The 16769-nt window shown below is 43.5% G+C and overlaps 14 non-coding genes across 14 annotated transcripts; all 14 read left to right on the top strand.

Annotated features, from left to right (window-relative positions):
- The first annotated feature begins 569 nt into the window (after positions 1-569).
- On the top strand, positions 570-642 carry trnav-uac (transfer RNA valine (anticodon UAC)). The gene has a single exon. It is a non-coding gene; the product is annotated as a tRNA-Val (tRNA).
- Positions 643-7868: 7226 nt separating this feature from the next.
- On the top strand, positions 7869-7941 carry trnav-aac (transfer RNA valine (anticodon AAC)). The gene has a single exon. It is a non-coding gene; the product is annotated as a tRNA-Val (tRNA).
- A 123-nt stretch (positions 7942-8064) lies between these two features.
- trnav-cac (transfer RNA valine (anticodon CAC)) lies at positions 8065-8137 on the top strand. Its single transcript has one exon. It is a non-coding gene; the product is annotated as a tRNA-Val (tRNA).
- Positions 8138-8743: 606 nt separating this feature from the next.
- trnav-uac (transfer RNA valine (anticodon UAC)) lies at positions 8744-8816 on the top strand. The gene has a single exon. It is a non-coding gene; the product is annotated as a tRNA-Val (tRNA).
- Positions 8817-10057: 1241 nt separating this feature from the next.
- On the top strand, positions 10058-10130 carry trnav-aac (transfer RNA valine (anticodon AAC)). Its single transcript has one exon. It is a non-coding gene; the product is annotated as a tRNA-Val (tRNA).
- Positions 10131-10253: 123 nt separating this feature from the next.
- trnav-cac (transfer RNA valine (anticodon CAC)) lies at positions 10254-10326 on the top strand. Its single transcript has one exon. It is a non-coding gene; the product is annotated as a tRNA-Val (tRNA).
- Positions 10327-10929: 603 nt separating this feature from the next.
- On the top strand, positions 10930-11002 carry trnav-uac (transfer RNA valine (anticodon UAC)). The gene has a single exon. It is a non-coding gene; the product is annotated as a tRNA-Val (tRNA).
- Positions 11003-12243: 1241 nt separating this feature from the next.
- trnav-aac (transfer RNA valine (anticodon AAC)) lies at positions 12244-12316 on the top strand. Its single transcript has one exon. It is a non-coding gene; the product is annotated as a tRNA-Val (tRNA).
- A 123-nt stretch (positions 12317-12439) lies between these two features.
- On the top strand, positions 12440-12512 carry trnav-cac (transfer RNA valine (anticodon CAC)). Its single transcript has one exon. It is a non-coding gene; the product is annotated as a tRNA-Val (tRNA).
- Positions 12513-13118: 606 nt separating this feature from the next.
- trnav-uac (transfer RNA valine (anticodon UAC)) lies at positions 13119-13191 on the top strand. Its single transcript has one exon. It is a non-coding gene; the product is annotated as a tRNA-Val (tRNA).
- A 1241-nt stretch (positions 13192-14432) lies between these two features.
- Positions 14433-14505, top strand: trnav-aac (transfer RNA valine (anticodon AAC)). The gene has a single exon. It is a non-coding gene; the product is annotated as a tRNA-Val (tRNA).
- A 123-nt stretch (positions 14506-14628) lies between these two features.
- Positions 14629-14701, top strand: trnav-cac (transfer RNA valine (anticodon CAC)). The gene has a single exon. It is a non-coding gene; the product is annotated as a tRNA-Val (tRNA).
- Positions 14702-15307: 606 nt separating this feature from the next.
- Positions 15308-15380, top strand: trnav-uac (transfer RNA valine (anticodon UAC)). The gene has a single exon. It is a non-coding gene; the product is annotated as a tRNA-Val (tRNA).
- Positions 15381-16621: 1241 nt separating this feature from the next.
- trnav-aac (transfer RNA valine (anticodon AAC)) lies at positions 16622-16694 on the top strand. The gene has a single exon. It is a non-coding gene; the product is annotated as a tRNA-Val (tRNA).
- The last annotated feature ends 75 nt before the right edge of the window (positions 16695-16769 follow it).

The raw sequence follows: 16769 nt of genomic DNA, 5'->3' as shown, positions 1-16769 counted from the left end.
TTGAGGAGGAACTCAATTCTACCAAGGCTTTGCGGCCAAGAGGCATGAACACAGTCACTAAAGGTAGAGTTGATGCAGAAATGAAAGAGCAGTCATTGTTTGACCTAAACCTATCCCACAACTGTGACATTCCAAGCCTGTCTGGCTTTCTTCTGAGGAACACGAAAAAAGAGATTTGCCTGAGTGGCCCTCTGTTGAGCAGCAGCTCTGCATCACGAAGGCCCGTCTTTACACAGGTGTAGAGATAATTATTAAGCCACACTAGGCAGCGGTAATACCCACGCAGACAGTACTCTGTACTTTTGACCTGGTAGTTTAGATGAACAGATGGCCGGTGCACTCAAAGACCCAATATTTCGTACAACACATAAATATACATATATTAAATGAAAGTGGGGAAAAAAGCAAAGAAGAAATGGCCACAGAGGATTCCCGCAAACAACTGGAGAAATACTCGGTTTGCTGCTAAAAATAGAAGGTATTTGCGAACTGAAGAGCGCAACGCAATTTGTAATTTGATTCCCGCTCCAAGATGCATGAGATGAAAAGATCTGACACCTTTGCCACAGGTTTCCGTAGTGTAGAGGTTATCACGTTCGCCTTACACGCGAAAGGTCCCCAGTTCGAAACTGGGCGGGAACACTGGATCTCTTTTTCAAAATTGTTCAGGTGGGTTTCTGTTCAGGAGGAACTCAACGCTTCCAAGGCTTTGCGGCCAATAGGCATTAATACAGTCACTAAAGGTAAAGTTGATGCAGAAATGAAAGAGCAGTCATTGTTTGACCTAAACCTAACCCACAACTGTGACATTCCAAGCCTGTGTGGCTTTCTTCTGAGAAACACCAAAGATGAGATTTTAGGAAACTCTGCGTAGACTGCCACGCCGAATGAACTCTGTCCTCTTGTGTAAGGGTCTTATTCCACCTAGGCCATCACGTAAGGCAGGGTCTCAAGGGGTGTCTAAAAGGGGGTACGTGGCAGGCCCTCCTTAGACCCCTGCGCGCCGGCCCTGTCTGTCCCAATGATCACCTGTGTCACCACAAACAGCCCATCAGTCCCTCTCACCGCCTATGTGACCACTAATTGCGCTTCTGTCCACTGGTAATACAACAACTGTGACCGCAAGCTGTCTATGTGTCCCCCTGATCCCCTACGTGCCCACAAGTAGCCTTTTTATCCCCTTGACGAACTTTAAAACACATCCATCTGGAGTGTTATTTTCTGATAAAACGATGCAAGCCGTAGCAGTTTCTAACACATGGCTAACCTTCTTGAAATTCAACACAATGTTCAACGAATCTGCCAATAAACCTGTTCAGGTGGCTCCTCGCTTACTCCCGAAGCACCCAGAGGTGTTAAACCCTCGGAATTCCACTGACCACAAACAGTCTGTTTTTTTTACAATGGGATAGATTGTACGTGGCAAGTCCATGTCTCAGCTTTCTGAAGAGATATCAAGCTAAAACCTGATTTCCCATGCTAGTCTGGACACGTGCTACCCCTGTGGTGAGTTTCAATAAGATTGGAGAAACTTGAAATCTCGGCTCAAAAAAACTAAAAGTTTCAAGAAGATTGGAGAAACTCGAAAATTAAAGTTAGTTAGGGAAGTTAGTTAGTGGGGCTCATATTTCATTTTATGATTTAAGCGACACTTTAACTTCCTTTCTCTCCTTTGTCTTGTCTGTTTAATTTGTTGTTCCTTGAGGGCAATAAATATTTCTTGTAGTGCAGTTGTGTCATGTATTCCATTGCCACCTCTTTCCCTGCCTCATTTCTTTAAAATGCAACTTAATGTTACCTCTTTTAACCCCTAGTAAAAACAATTTCATCAGAGACGTAACATTAAATGGGGGCTCATCCGGGATTTTATATTTTATCACTTTTTTTCCCTGTTTAGGAAAGAGAAGTGGTCAAGTATGCCCTTTATATAATTTTGCATGTTGAGAGATGTTGGGGTGGTGGCAAAGGGAAGTGTTGGCAAAGGGAAGTGTTGATTTGAGTAGTTGTGAAATGTGGTAAAAGGCAGTGATTCGTAATGCACTTGAAACATGTTCAGTTTAGAAGAGTTTGTTAATAGTCCTTCGTTGGAACAGCTTAACTTATGTCGAAAACAGGACTTGTTTGCGATAGCTGATCACTTTAGTTTGACAGTCAATAGACAGAATCGTAAGGCTGATATAAAGAGTCGAATAATAGATAAATTAGTCGAGCTAAATGTCCTTCTGACATCAGGAGTTGTGACGGCTGAAAAGGCCGGAGTTTTAAGCCCTAGCGACGTGGCAGTGCCTTCTTTTAGCTTGGGGGAAGCAGACGTATGTAGTGGCGGAATTAACATTGAAGTGGAGGTGGAGGCTGAAGCGGAAACGAAAGCTGGTTTGCCACCCTTTGATCCGTTATCTCCGGTTTCTTTGGGTTCCAGAGATGATGCGCGAATGAAAGTCCGCTTGGCTCGTCTCCATTATGAGGCACAGGAGCGTACTCAGAAACATCAAGCTGAGATTGATTTACGTTTGCAGATACGGAAATATGAAATCGAGGCTGATACGCAGGTGAGGCTGCGCCAGCTTGAACTTGACGCTAAGGTTGCTAGAGAGCCTGTTGCACGGCCATTTTCATCTCCTTTATCTGCTGTTTCTCCGGTGGCTGAGTCATCCCACTGTAAATTTGACGTGAGTAAGCACATTGCTCTTGTTCCTCAGTTTAGAGAATCAGAAATAGACTCCTATTTTAATGCCTTTGAGCGGATTGCTAATTCACTCCATTGGCCTAGTGAAGTTTGGTCATTGTTGCTTCAAAGTAAATTGGTAGGCAAGGCTTTGGAAGTTTATTCTACGTTATCTGTTGAAGATAGTCTTAAGTATGATTCTGTAAAGTCTGCCATACTTCGTGCATATGAGTTAGTACCTGAAGCGTATAGGCAAAAATTCAGAACTTGTAAGAAAACTTCTAGCCAGACGTTTGTGGAATTTGCTCGAGATAAAGGTACACTCTTTGATAAATGGTGTGCGGCAAACAAAGTAAATGATTTTGATTTGTTGCGTGAGCTAGTTTTACTAGAAGAGTTTAAAAATTGTTTGCCTGAGAAAGTGGTAGTTTACCTGAATGAACAAAAGGTAACTTCGATGTCATCTGCTGCTGTGCTAGCTGATGAGTTTATCTTAACTCACAAAAATGTTTTTGTACCTACACGTTCTGAAAATTTGAAACCGATTGTTGATGTTCCCAGTGTCCAGTTTGTGCACTCGAAAGTTAATTCACCGCGAACTAGAGAGGATCGCGAGTGTTTTTATTGTCATAAAAGAGGGCACATTGTTGTAGATTGTTCATTGCTGAAGCGAAAACAACAATTTCAATCGAAGTCAGTAGGGTTTGTGAAAACTCTTAATCCTGCTGTTGTTTTCTCTGGTGACAAAGTTGAAGAGACCTATCGACCGTTTCTTCTTAGAGGCCTGATTTCTCTTTCTGGAAATGCTGATGAGCAAAAGGAAATTACGATGCTTAGGGATACTGGTTCGATGCAATCTTTTGTCGTGGAGAATAAGTTGCAATTTTCTGATGTAACTTCATGTAGCTCCAGTGTAATTGTACAAGGTATTGAGATGGGATGTGTAAAAGTGCCTTTGCATAATGTGCATTTGCAAAGTGATCTGTGTACTGGGTTTGTTCGAGTGGCAGTTTGTACTTCACTTCCTGTGAAAGGAGTGGATTTCATATTGGGAAATGACTTGGCTGGAGGGAAAGTTATGCCTTTGTTGGAGGTTTTGGATAAACCAGAAGTCAGTGTGATAAATGAGGTGGGTGAAACATACCCTCATGTTTTTCCCATGTGCGCGGTTACCCGTGCGCAGTTGCGAAGTTTAAAAGAAGTGGAGTTGAATGACACTTTTTTTCCTGCTGTAGTTAATGGAGAGAAAGAACTTATTTCTGACTTTCCTAAACAAAAGAAAATGGAAAAATCTCAAGAACTACTGACTGATTCAGATTCGTTGATTTTAAAAGTTTCACGAGAGAAGTTAATTTCTGCCCAAAAAGAGGATGAAAGTCTCACTACCGCTTTTAACTCCGTTGTCTCTTTTGATCTGACTAAGGATAAGCAGAATGCTTATTTTGTTGAAAATGGTTTGTTGCTTCGAAAATGGTGTGCATCACCAAAGCAAGATTTAGACTGGGATGTTTCTTATCAGATTGTGGTTCCTGTTTTATATCGACCACATGTGCTATGTTTGGCGCATGATCATCCACTGTCAGGACATCTTGGTGTTCGGAAAACTTATAGTCGGATCTTAAAGCATTTTTTTTGGCCCGGACTGAAAAAGGATGTAGTTTGCTATTGTCGTTCTTGTCACACATGTCAAGTTGTTGGAAAACCAAACCAGATTGTTCCACCTGTTCCATTGAAACCAATCCCTGTGCTAGGAGATCCGTTTGAACATGTACTAGTAGACTGTGTGGGCCCTTTCCCAAAAACGAAAAGTGGTAATCAATTTTTACTAACCGTGATGTGTTTATCTACTAGGTTTCCAGAGGCGATTCCTTTAAAAAAAATTACGGCACCGAGTGTTGTGAAAGCACTTGTGAGATTTTTCTCGATATTTGGGTTGCCTAAAATTGTACAAAGTGACCAGGGTACAAATTTTATGTCCAATGTATTTAATCAGGTAATGAAGACCCTAGCAATTACCCATCGCACGTCTAGTGCTTATCATCCGGAGAGTCAAGGTGCGCTGGAAAGATTTCACCAGACACTGAAATCTATGTTGCGAAAGTACTGTCTAGAGACAGGTAATGATTGGGATGAGGGAATACCTTTGTTGATGTTCGCTGTAAGAGAAAGTGTGCAGGAATCTCTTGGATTCAGCCCTGCTGAACTTGTATTTGGACACCAGGTACGTGGTCCTTTGAAGGTTTTGAAAGACAAAATTTTGGAGAATGATCTCAGTGTGAAAACAAATTTACTGGACTATGTGACAAAATTCAGAGAACGCTTGGATAAAGTTTGTTCGTTAGCTAAGGAATCTCTTGCTAAGGCACAACAAGGAATGAAACGTAACTTTGACAGGAAGGCCGTTATGCGTTCTTTTATGCCTGGAGATTCAGTTCTCGTATTTTTACCCATCCCCGGATCTTCACTTTCTGCTCGATTCTTTGGTCCTTATGAGGTAAAGGAGAAAATTAGTGAAACTAATTATGTGATCTGTACTCCTGACAGAAAACGGAAGACTCGTATCTGTCATGTGAACATGTTGAAACTTTATCATGTTCGAAAGTCACCCGAGGCAAACGTGGTTAAAGCTGTCGAATCTCCTGTTTTCTCCGTTGCAGCTGTGACTGAAATAACATCTGTACCTGATTTAAATCCTGAGGATGATGGAGTAATTTTTCGCAATCTTCCTCAAGTTACTGTGAGGTTGACTAACTCTGAAATTTTGAAAGATCTCAGCTCATATTTTAAAAATTTGGATGAACATCAGAAAAATGATCTTATTCAGCTTATTTCAGAGTTTAAATGTTTGTTTAAAGATGTGCCAACATTGACAAATGTTTTGCACCATGACATTGATGTTAAAGATGCTCGTCCGATTAAACAACATGCGTACAGAGTTAATCATGTGAAGCGTGCGGTAATGCGTCAGGAAGTTGACTATTTATTGGAGAATGGTCTTGCAAAACCAAGCTGTAGTCCGTGGAGTTCACCATGCATTTTAGTTCCAAAGCCGGATGGTTCTTTTAGATTCTGCACTGATTTTAGGAAAGTGAACGCAGTTACTGTGCCTGATAGTTATCCACTTCCTCGAATGGAGGACTGTGTTGATAATGTTGGTTTTGCACAGTTTGTAAGTAAGTTAGACATGTTAAAAGGCTACTGGCAAGTCCCGCTTACTTTTAAAGCTTCTGAAATCGCAGCTTTCGTTACCCCTGATTCATTTCTGCAGTATACTGCGATGGCTTTTGGACTTAGAAACGCACCGGCCACATTTCAAAGGCTTGTTAATAAGATTTTAATTGATGTGCCAAATTGTAGTGCCTATTTGGATGATTTGGTGGTTTATTCCAAAGAGTGGAGTGAACACATTAAGTCACTTCGAATGGTATTTGAGCGTTTGGCAAAAGCCTTATTAACTCTTAATTTAGCCAAGTGTGAATTTGGTCAAGCGACGGTGACTTATCTTGGGAAAGAGGTGGGGCATGGTCAAGTTCGACCAGTAGAAGCTAAAGTGAGGGCAGTTTCAGAATTCCCTGTTCCTAATACTCGACGAGAACTTCGAAGATTTTTGGGAATGGTTGGATACTATCGGAGTTTTTGTAGGAATTTTTCATCCGTTGTTAGTCCTCTTACTACTTTGTTAAGCCCTTCGAAGTCTTTTATGTGGAATGCTGAGTGTCAGTATGCTTTCGAAAGCGTGAAAGCGCTTTTGTGCAATTCACCTGTTCTTCAGGCTCCCAACTATGAACGTTCTTTTCAGCTTGAAGTAGATGCTAGTAATGTTGGAGCTGGAGCTGTTCTTCTGCAGGAAGACGAACAAGGAATAACCCATCCAGTGAGTTATTTTTCGCGAAAGTTTAACAAAAACCAGTTAAACTATTCTACGGTCGAGAAAGAAACTCTAGCTTTAATACTTGCTCTACAACATTTTGAAGTTTACCTTGGTTCTAGCATACTTCCAGTTGTTGTGTATTCCGATCATAGTCCACTAGTGTTTCTTTCTAAAATGTACAATCATAATCAAAGATTGACTCGTTGGTCTTTGTTGCTCCAGAGTTATAATATTGAGATAAGACATAAGAAGGGGGCTGATAATGTGTTCGCAGACACTCTTTCTAGAGTTTAAACTTTTTACAAAAGGTTTACTCTTAAGTGGGGGAGTGTTACGGTCCGCGATCTTTTGTGCTGTGTTTTTTTTTCTCCATTTTCACTCTCATGCTCTCAGGTACCACCTTCCTTGGATTCTATTGGATATCTTTGCTGTCAATCATCATTAACATCGTTTCCTTTGCCAATCATGCTTGCATCCAAGAGGTTTAAAAGGAGGACATCTGTGAAAGAGCGGGAAGGACATTTTCTGCTGTGACTATGGTGTGCGTTTGTCGTTTTGCTGATTTCTGATCTGATGTTTTCTCAGCTTATTGATGGTTTGGAAGACAAGGAAGGAGTGGAAGAGTTTAGTAAGTCACGTGACCTACATATCTGCACGTAGTGATTTTGGATGTATTAGAAACACTAGTTTAGTTGTGTGCGCTTGTTTTTGTATGTTTTGGCTTTAGTGCAGTTAGTGTGGTTTATGACGCTTTTGCGTTGAAGACTTTTCTTTTCTTTCTTTATTAGTTTAGGGGTTTGGGAAGTTAGTTAGTGGGGCTCATATTTCATTTTATGATTTAAGCGCCACTTTAACTTCCTTTCTCTCCTTTGTCTTGTCTGTTTAATTTGTTGTTCCTTGAGGGCAATAAATATTTCTTGTAGTGCAGTTGTGTCATGTATTCCATTGCCACCTCTTTCCCTGCCTCATTTCTTTAAAATGCAACTTAATGTTACCTCTTTTAACCCCTAGTAAAAACAATTTCATCAGAGACGTAACATTGACCAACAAAAATCACCAAGAGAATTTTTCGAGTTTCTCCTGTGTTCTTGAAACTTTGGGTTTGTTAGTTTGAGACTAGCACAGGAAGGCAGGTTTCAGCTTGATATCAAGCTGCAAGTGTTTAATTCCGAGGTAAGTCAAGGGTAGCGTTTCAGGAAACTCTGCATAGACTGCCAGGCCGAATGAACTCTGTCCTCTTGTGCGTGGGAATTACGCCGATTGTCTATTTGCTTTCGGGCACATCACAGTATAAATATTGGCCCAAAAAGCACTCTAGCGTTAGACTGTGGAGTTTCTGTAGTGTAGTGGTCATCACGTTCGCCTAACACGCGAAAGGTCCTCGGTTCGAAACCGAGCAGAAACAGCTGTCCCCTTTTGAAGAAATGTATGAACCCCTTTGAGCCGACAGTTGGCTTCAGAAGGTTTAGCCTTTATGCGCATTTTGCTGAGCCTGCACACAATGATTTCGGACTTGCTTAGGAAGTGGGTTTCCGTAGTGTAGTGGTTATCACGTTCGCCTCACACGCGAAAGGTCCCCAGTTCGAAACTGGGCGGGAACACTGAATCTCTTTTCACAATCGTTTAGGTGGGTTTCTGTTGAGGAGGAACTCAATTCTACCAAGGCTTTGCGGCCAAGAGGCATGAACACAGTCACTAAAGGTATAGTTGATGCAGAAATGAAAGAGCAGTCATTGTTTGACCTAAACCTATCCCACAACTGTGACATTCCAAGCCTGTCTGGCTTTTTTCTGAGGAACACGAAAAAAGAGATTTGCCTGAGTGGCCCTCTGTTGAGCAGCAGCTCTGCATCACGAAGGCCCGTCTTTACACAGGTGTAGAGATAATTATTAAGCCACACTAGGCAGCGGTAATACCCACGCAGACAGTACTCTGTACTTTTGACCTGGTAGTTTAGATGAACAGATGGCCGGTGCACTCAAAGACCCAATATTTCGTACAACACATAAATATACATATATTAAATGAAAGTGGGGAAAAAAGCAAAGAAGAAATGGCCACAGAGGATTCCCGCAAACAACTGGAGAAATTCTCGGTTTGCTGCTAAAAATAGAAGGTATTTGCGAACTGAAGAGCGCAACGCAATTTGTAATTTGATTCCCGCTCCAAGATGCATGAGATGAAAAGATCTGACACCTTTGCCACAGGTTTCCGTAGTGTAGAGGTTATCACGTTTGCCTTACACGCGAAAGGTCCCCAGTTCGAAACTGGGCGGGAACACTGGATCTCTTTTTCAAAATTGTTCAGGTGGGTTTCTGTTCAGGAGGAACTCAACGCTTCCAAGGCTTTGCGGCCAATAGGCATTAATACAGTCACTAAAGGTAAAGTTGATGCAGAAATGAAAGAGCAGTCATTGTTTGACCTAAACCTAACCCACAACTGTGACATTCCAAGCCTGTGTGGCTTTCTTCTGAGAAACACCAAAGACGAGATTTTAGGAAACTCTGCGTAGACTGCCACGCCGAATGAACTCTGTCCTCTTGTGTAAGGGTCTTATTCCACCTAGGCCATCACGTAAGGCAGGGTCTCAAGGGGTGTCTAAAAGGGGGTACGTGGCAGGCCCTCCTTAGACCCCTGCGCGCCGGCCCTGTCTGTCCCAATGATCACCTGTGTCACCAAAAACAGCCCATCAGTCCCTCTCACCGCCTTTGTGACCACTAATTGCGCTTCTGTCCACTGGTAATACAAAAACTGTGACCGCAAGCTGTCTATGTGTCCCCCTGATCCCCTACGTGCCCACAAGTAGCCTTTTTATCCCCTTGACGAACTTTAAAACACATCCATCTGGAGTGTTATTTTCTGATAAAACGATGCAAGCCGTAGCAGTTTCTAACACATGGCTAACCTTCTTGAAATTCAACACAATGGTCAACGAATCTGCAAATAAACCTGTTCAGGTGGCTCCTCGCTTACTCCCGAAGCACCCAGAGGTGTTAAACCCTCGGAATTCCACTGACCACAAACAGTCTGTTTTTTTTACAATGGGATAGATTGTACGTGGCAAGTCCATGTCTCAGCTTTCTGAAGAGATATCAAGCTAAAACCTGATTTCCCATGCTAGTCTGGACACGTGCTACCCCTGTGGTGAGTTTCAATAAGATTGGAGAAACTTGAAATCTCGGCTCAAAAAAACTAAAAGTTTCAAGAAGATTGGAGAAACTCGAAAGTTTGACCAACAAAAATCACCAAGAGAAATTTTCGAGTTTCTCCTGTGTTCTTGAAACTTTGGGTTTGTTAGTTTGAGACTAGCACAGGAAGGCAGGTTTCAGCTTGATATCAAGCTGCAAGTGTTTAATTCCGAGGTAAGTCAAGGGTAGCGTTTCAGGAAACTCTGCATAGACTGCCAGGCCGAATGAACTCTGTCCTCTTGTGCGTGGGGATTAAGCCGATTGTCTATTTGCTTTCGGGCACATCACAGTATAAATATTCGCCCAAAAAGCACTCTAGCGTTAGACCGTGGAGTTTCAGTAGTGTAGTGGTCATCACGTTCGCCTAACACGCGAAAGGTCCTCGGTTCGAAACCGAGCAGAAACAGCTGTCTCCTTTTGAAGAAATGTATGAACCCCTTTGAGCCGACAGTTGGCTTCAGAAGGTTTAGCCTTTATGCGCATTTTGCTGAGCCTGCACACAATGATTTCGGACTTGCTTAGGAAGTGGGTTTCCGTAGTGTAGTGGTTATCACGTTCGCCTCACACGCGAAAGGTCCCCAGTTTGAAACTGGGCGGGAACACTGAATCTCTTTTCACAATCGTTTAGGTGGGTTTCTGTTGAGGAGGAACTCAATTCTACCAAGGCTTTGCGGCCAAGAGGCATGAACACAGTCACTAAAGGTATAGTTGATGCAGAAATGAAAGAGCAGTCATTGTTTGACCTAAACCTATCCCACAACTGTGACATTCCAAGCCTGTCTGGCTTTCTTCTGAGGAACACGAAAAAAGAGATTTGCCTGAGTGGCCCTCTGTTGAGCAGCAGCTCTGCATCACGAAGGCCCGTCTTTACACAGGTGTAGAGATAATTATTAAGCCACACTAGGCAGCGGTAATACCCACGCAGACAGTACTCTGTACTTTTGACCTGGTAGTTTAGATGAACAGATGGCCGGTGCACTCAAAGACCCAATATTTCGTACAACACATAAATATACATATATTAAATGAAAGTGGGGAAAAAAGCAAAGAAATGGCCACAGAGGATTCCCGCAAACAACTGGAGAAATTCTCGGTTTGCTGCTAAAAATAGAAGGTATTTGCGAACTGAGGAGCGCAACGCAATTTGTAATTTGATTCCCGCTCCAAGATGCATGAGATGAAAAGATCTGACACCTTTGCCACAGGTTTCCATAGTGTAGAGGTTATCACGTTCGCCTTACACGCGAAAGGTCCCCAGTTCGAAACTGGGCGGGAACACTGGATCTCTTTTTCAAAATTGTTCAGGTGGGTTTCTGTTCAGGAGGAACTCAACGCTTCCAAGGCTTTGTGGCCAATAGGCATTAATACAGTCACTAAAGGTAAAGTTGATGCAGAAATGAAAGAGCAGTCATTGTTTGACCTAAACCTAACCCACAACTGTGACATTCCAAGCCTGTGTGGCTTTCTTCTGAGAAACACCAAAGATGAGATTTTAGGAAACTCTGCGTAGACTGCCACGCCGAATGAACTCTGTCCTCTTGTGTAAGGGTCTTATTCCACCTAGGCCATCACGTAAGGCAGGGTCTCAAGGGGTGACTAAAAGGGGGTACGTGGCAGGCCCTCCTTAGACCCCTGCGCGCCGGCCCTGTCTGTCCCAATGATCACCTGTGTAACCACAAACAGCCCATCAGTCCCTCTCACCGCCTATGTGACCACTAATTGCGCTTCTGTCCACTGGTAATACAACAACTGTGACCGCAAGCTGTCTATGTGTCCCCCTGATCCCCTACGTGCCCACAAGTAGCCTTTTTATCCCCTTGACGAACTTTAAAACACATCCATCTGGAGTGTTATTTTCTGATAAAACGATGCAAGCCGTAGCAGTTTCTAACACATGGCTAACCTTCTTGAAATTCAACACAATGTTCAACGAATCTGCCAATAAACCTGTTCAGGTGGCTCCTCGCTTACTCCCGAAGCACCCAGAGGTGTTAAACCCTCGGAATTCCACTGACCACAAACAGTCTGTTTTTTTTACAATGGGATAGATTGTACGTGGCAAGTCCATGTCTCAGCTTTCTGAAGAGATATCAAGCTAAAACCTGATTTCCCATGCTAGTCTGGACACGTGCTACCCCTGTGGTGAGTTTCAATAAGATTGGAGAAACTTGAAATCTCGGCTCAAAAAAACTAAAAGTTTCAAGAAGATTGGAGAAACTCGAAAATTTGACCAACAAAAATCACCAAGAGAATTTTTCGAGTTTCTCCTGTGTTCTTGAAACTTTGGGTTTGTTAGTTTGAGACTAGCACAGGAAGGCAGGTTTCAGCTTGATATCAAGCTGCAAGTGTTTAATTCCGAGGTAAGTCAAGGGTAGCGTTTCAGGAAACTCTGCATAGACTGCCAGGCCGAATGAACTCTGTCCTCTTGTGCGTGGGAATTACGCCGATTGTCTATTTGCTTTCGGGCACATCACAGTATAAATATTGGCCCAAAAAGCACTCTAGCGTTAGACTGTGGAGTTTCTGTAGTGTAGTGGTCATCACGTTCGCCTAACACGCGAAAGGTCCTCGGTTCGAAACCGAGCAGAAACAGCTGTCCCCTTTTGAAGAAATGTATGAACCCCTTTGAGCCGACAGTTGGCTTCAGAAGGTTTAGCCTTTATGCGCATTTTGCTGAGCCTGCACACAATGATTTCGGACTTGCTTAGGAAGTGGGTTTCCGTAGTGTAGTGGTTATCACGTTCGCCTCACACGCGAAAGGTCCCCAGTTCGAAACTGGGCGGGAACACTGAATCTCTTTTCACAATCGTTTAGGTGGGTTTCTGTTGAGGAGGAACTCAATTCTACCAAGGCTTTGCGGCCAAGAGGCATGAACACAGTCACTAAAGGTATAGTTGATGCAGTAATGAAAGAGCAGTCATTGTTTGACCTAAACCTATCCCACAACTGTGACATTCCAAGCCTGTCTGGCTTTTTTCTGAGGAACACGAAAAAAGAGATTTGCCTGAGTGGCCCTCTGTTGAGCAGCAGCTCTGCATCACGAAGGCCCGTCTTTACACAGGTGTAGAGATAATTATTAAGCCACACTAGGCAGCGGTAATACCCACGCAGACAGTACTCTGTACTTTTGACCTGGTAGTTTAGATGAACAGATGGCCGGTGCACTCAAAGACCCAATATTTCGTACAACACATAAATATACATATATTAAATGAAAGTGGGGAAAAAAGCAAAGAAGAAATGGCCACAGAGGATTCCCGCAAACAACTGGAGAAATTCTCGGTTTGCTGCTAAAAATAGAAGGTATTTGCGAACTGAAGAGCGCAACGCAATTTGTAATTTGATTCCCGCTCCAAGATGCATGAGATGAAAAGATCTGACACCTTTGCCACAGGTTTCCGTAGTGTAGAGGTTATCACGTTTGCCTTACACGCGAAAGGTCCCCAGTTCGAAACTGGGCGGGAACACTGGATCTCTTTTTCAAAATTGTTCAGGTGGGTTTCTGTTCAGGAGGAACTCAACGCTTCCAAGGCTTTGCGGCCAATAGGCATTAATACAGTCACTAAAGGTAAAGTTGATGCAGAAATGAAAGAGCAGTCATTGTTTGACCTAAACCTAACCCACAACTGTGACATTCCAAGCCTGTGTGGCTTTCTTCTGAGAAACACCAAAGACGAGATTTTAGGAAACTCTGCGTAGACTGCCACGCCGAATGAACTCTGTCCTCTTGTGTAAGGGTCTTATTCCACCTAGGCCATCACGTAAGGCAGGGTCTCAAGGGGTGTCTAAAAGGGGGTACGTGGCAGGCCCTCCTTAGACCCCTGCGCGCCGGCCCTGTCTGTCCCAATGATCACCTGTGTCACCAAAAACAGCCCATCAGTCCCTCTCACCGCCTTTGTGACCACTAATTGCGCTTCTGTCCACTGGTAATACAAAAACTGTGACCGCAAGCTGTCTATGTGTCCCCCTGATCCCCTACGTGCCCACAAGTAGCCTTTTTATCCCCTTGACGAACTTTAAAACACATCCATCTGGAGTGTTATTTTCTGATAAAACGATGCAAGCCGTAGCAGTTTCTAACACATGGCTAACCTTCTTGAAATTCAACACAATGGTCAACGAATCTGCAAATAAACCTGTTCAGGTGGCTCCTCGCTTACTCCCGAAGCACCCAGAGGTGTTAAACCCTCGGAATTCCACTGACCACAAACAGTCTGTTTTTTTTACAATGGGATAGATTGTACGTGGCAAGTCCATGTCTCAGCTTTCTGAAGAGATATCAAGCTAAAACCTGATTTCCCATGCTAGTCTGGACACGTGCTACCCCTGTGGTGAGTTTCAATAAGATTGGAGAAACTTGAAATCTCGGCTCAAAAAAACTAAAAGTTTCAAGAAGATTGGAGAAACTCGAAAGTTTGACCAACAAAAATCACCAAGAGAAATTTTCGAGTTTCTCCTGTGTTCTTGAAACTTTGGGTTTGTTAGTTTGAGACTAGCACAGGAAGGCAGGTTTCAGCTTGATATCAAGCTGCAAGTGTTTAATTCCGAGGTAAGTCAAGGGTAGCGTTTCAGGAAACTCTGCATAGACTGCCAGGCCGAATGAACTCTGTCCTCTTGTGCGTGGGGATTAAGCCGATTGTCTATTTGCTTTCGGGCACATCACAGTATAAATATTCGCCCAAAAAGCACTCTAGCGTTAGACCGTGGAGTTTCAGTAGTGTAGTGGTCATCACGTTCGCCTAACACGCGAAAGGTCCTCGGTTCGAAACCGAGCAGAAACAGCTGTCTCCTTTTGAAGAAATGTATGAACCCCTTTGAGCCGACAGTTGGCTTCAGAAGGTTTAGCCTTTATGCGCATTTTGCTGAGCCTGCACACAATGATTTCGGACTTGCTTAGGAAGTGGGTTTCCGTAGTGTAGTGGTTATCACGTTCGCCTCACACGCGAAAGGTCCCCAGTTTGAAACTGGGCGGGAACACTGAATCTCTTTTCACAATCGTTTAGGTGGGTTTCTGTTGAGGAGGAACTCAATTCTACCAAGGCTTTGCGGCCAAGAGGCATGAACACAGTCACTAAAGGTATAGTTGATGCAGAAATGAAAGAGCAGTCATTGTTTGACCTAAACCTATCCCACAACTGTGACATTCCAAGCCTGTCTGGCTTTCTTCTGAGGAACACGAAAAAAGAGATTTGCCTGAGTGGCCCTCTGTTGAGCAGCAGCTCTGCATCACGAAGGCCCGTCTTTACACAGGTGTAGAGATAATTATTAAGCCACACTAGGCAGCGGTAATACCCACGCAGACAGTACTCTGTACTTTTGACCTGGTAGTTTAGATGAACAGATGGCCGGTGCACTCAAAGACCCAATATTTCGTACAACACATAAATATACATATATTAAATGAAAGTGGGGAAAAAAGCAAAGAAGAAATGGCCACAGAGGATTCCCGCAAACAACTGGAGAAATTCTCGGTTTGCTGCTAAAAATAGAAGGTATTTGCGAACTGAGGAGCGCAACGCAATTTGTAATTTGATTCCCGCTCCAAGATGCATGAGATGAAAAGATCTGACACCTTTGCCACAGGTTTCCGTAGTGTAGAGGTTATCACGTTCGCCTTACACGCGAAAGGTCCCCAGTTCGAAACTGGGCGGGAACACTGGATCTCTTTTTCAAAATTGTTCAGGTGGGTTTCTGTTCAGGAGGAACTCAACGCTTCCAAGGCTTTGTGGCCAATAGGCATTAATACAGTCACTAAAGGTAAAGTTGATGCAGAAATGAAAGAGCAGTCATTGTTTGACCTAAACCTAACCCACAACTGTGACATTCCAAGCCTGTGTGGCTTTCTTCTGAGAAACACCAAAGATGAGATTTTAGGAAACTCTGCGTAGACTGCCACGCCGAATGAACTCTGTCCTCTTGTGTAAGGGTCTTATTCCACCTAGGCCATCACGTAAGGCAGGGTCTCAAGGGGTGACTAAAAGGGGGTACGTGGCAGGCCCTCCTTAGACCCCTGCGCGCCGGCCCTGTCTGTCCCAATGATCACCTGTGTAACCACAAACAGCCCATCAGTCCCTCTCACCGCCTATGTGACCACTAATTGCGCTTCTGTCCACTGGTAATACAACAACTGTGACCGCAAGCTGTCTATGTGTCCCCCTGATCCCCTACGTGCCCACAAGTAGCCTTTTTATCCCCTTGACGAACTTTAAAACACATCCATCTGGAGTGTTATTTTCTGATAAAACGATGCAAGCCGTAGCAGTTTCTAACACATGGCTAACCTTCTTGAAATTCAACACAATGGTCAACGAATCTGCCAATAAACCTGTTCAGGTGGCTCCTCGCTTACTCCCGAAGCACCCAGAGGTGTTAAACCCTCGGAATTCCAGTGACCACAAACAGTCTGTTTTTTTTACAATGGGATAGATTGTACGTGGCAAGTCCATGTCTCAGCTTTCTGAAGAGATATCAAGCTAAAACCTGATTTCCCATGCTAGTCTGGACACGTGCTACCCCTGTGGTGAGTTTCAATAAGATTGGAGAAACTTGAAATCTCGGCTCAAAAAAACTAAAAGTTTCAAGAAGATTGGAGAAACTCGAAAATTTGACCAACAAAAATCACCAAGAGAATTTTTCGAGTTTCTCCTGTGTTCTTGAAACTTTGGGTTTGTTAGTTTGAGACTAGCACAGGAAGGCAGGTTTCAGCTTGATATCAAGCTGCAAGTGTTTAATTCCGAGGTAAGTCAAGGGTAGCGTTTCAGGAAACTCTGCATAGACTGCCAGGCCGAATGAACTCTGTCCTCTTGTGCGTGGGGATTACGCCGATTGTCTATTTGCTTTCTGGCACATCACAGTATAAATATTGGCCCAAAAAGCACTCTAGTGTTAGACTGTGGAGTTTCTGTAGTGTAGTGGTCATCACGTTCGCCTAACACGCGAAAGGTCCTCGGTTCGAAACCGAGCAGAAACATCTGTCCCCTTTTGAAGAAATGTATGAACCCCTTTGAGCCGACAGTTGGCTTCAGAAGGTTTAGCCTTTATGCGC

Source organism: Carassius gibelio, chromosome A20, assembly GCF_023724105.1.
Source record: "Carassius gibelio isolate Cgi1373 ecotype wild population from Czech Republic chromosome A20, carGib1.2-hapl.c, whole genome shotgun sequence".
Classification (NCBI taxonomy): domain Eukaryota; kingdom Metazoa; phylum Chordata; class Actinopteri; order Cypriniformes; family Cyprinidae; genus Carassius; species Carassius gibelio.
Note: the sequence above shows the minus strand (reverse complement) of the source record. Positions and strands in the feature narration are given on the sequence as shown.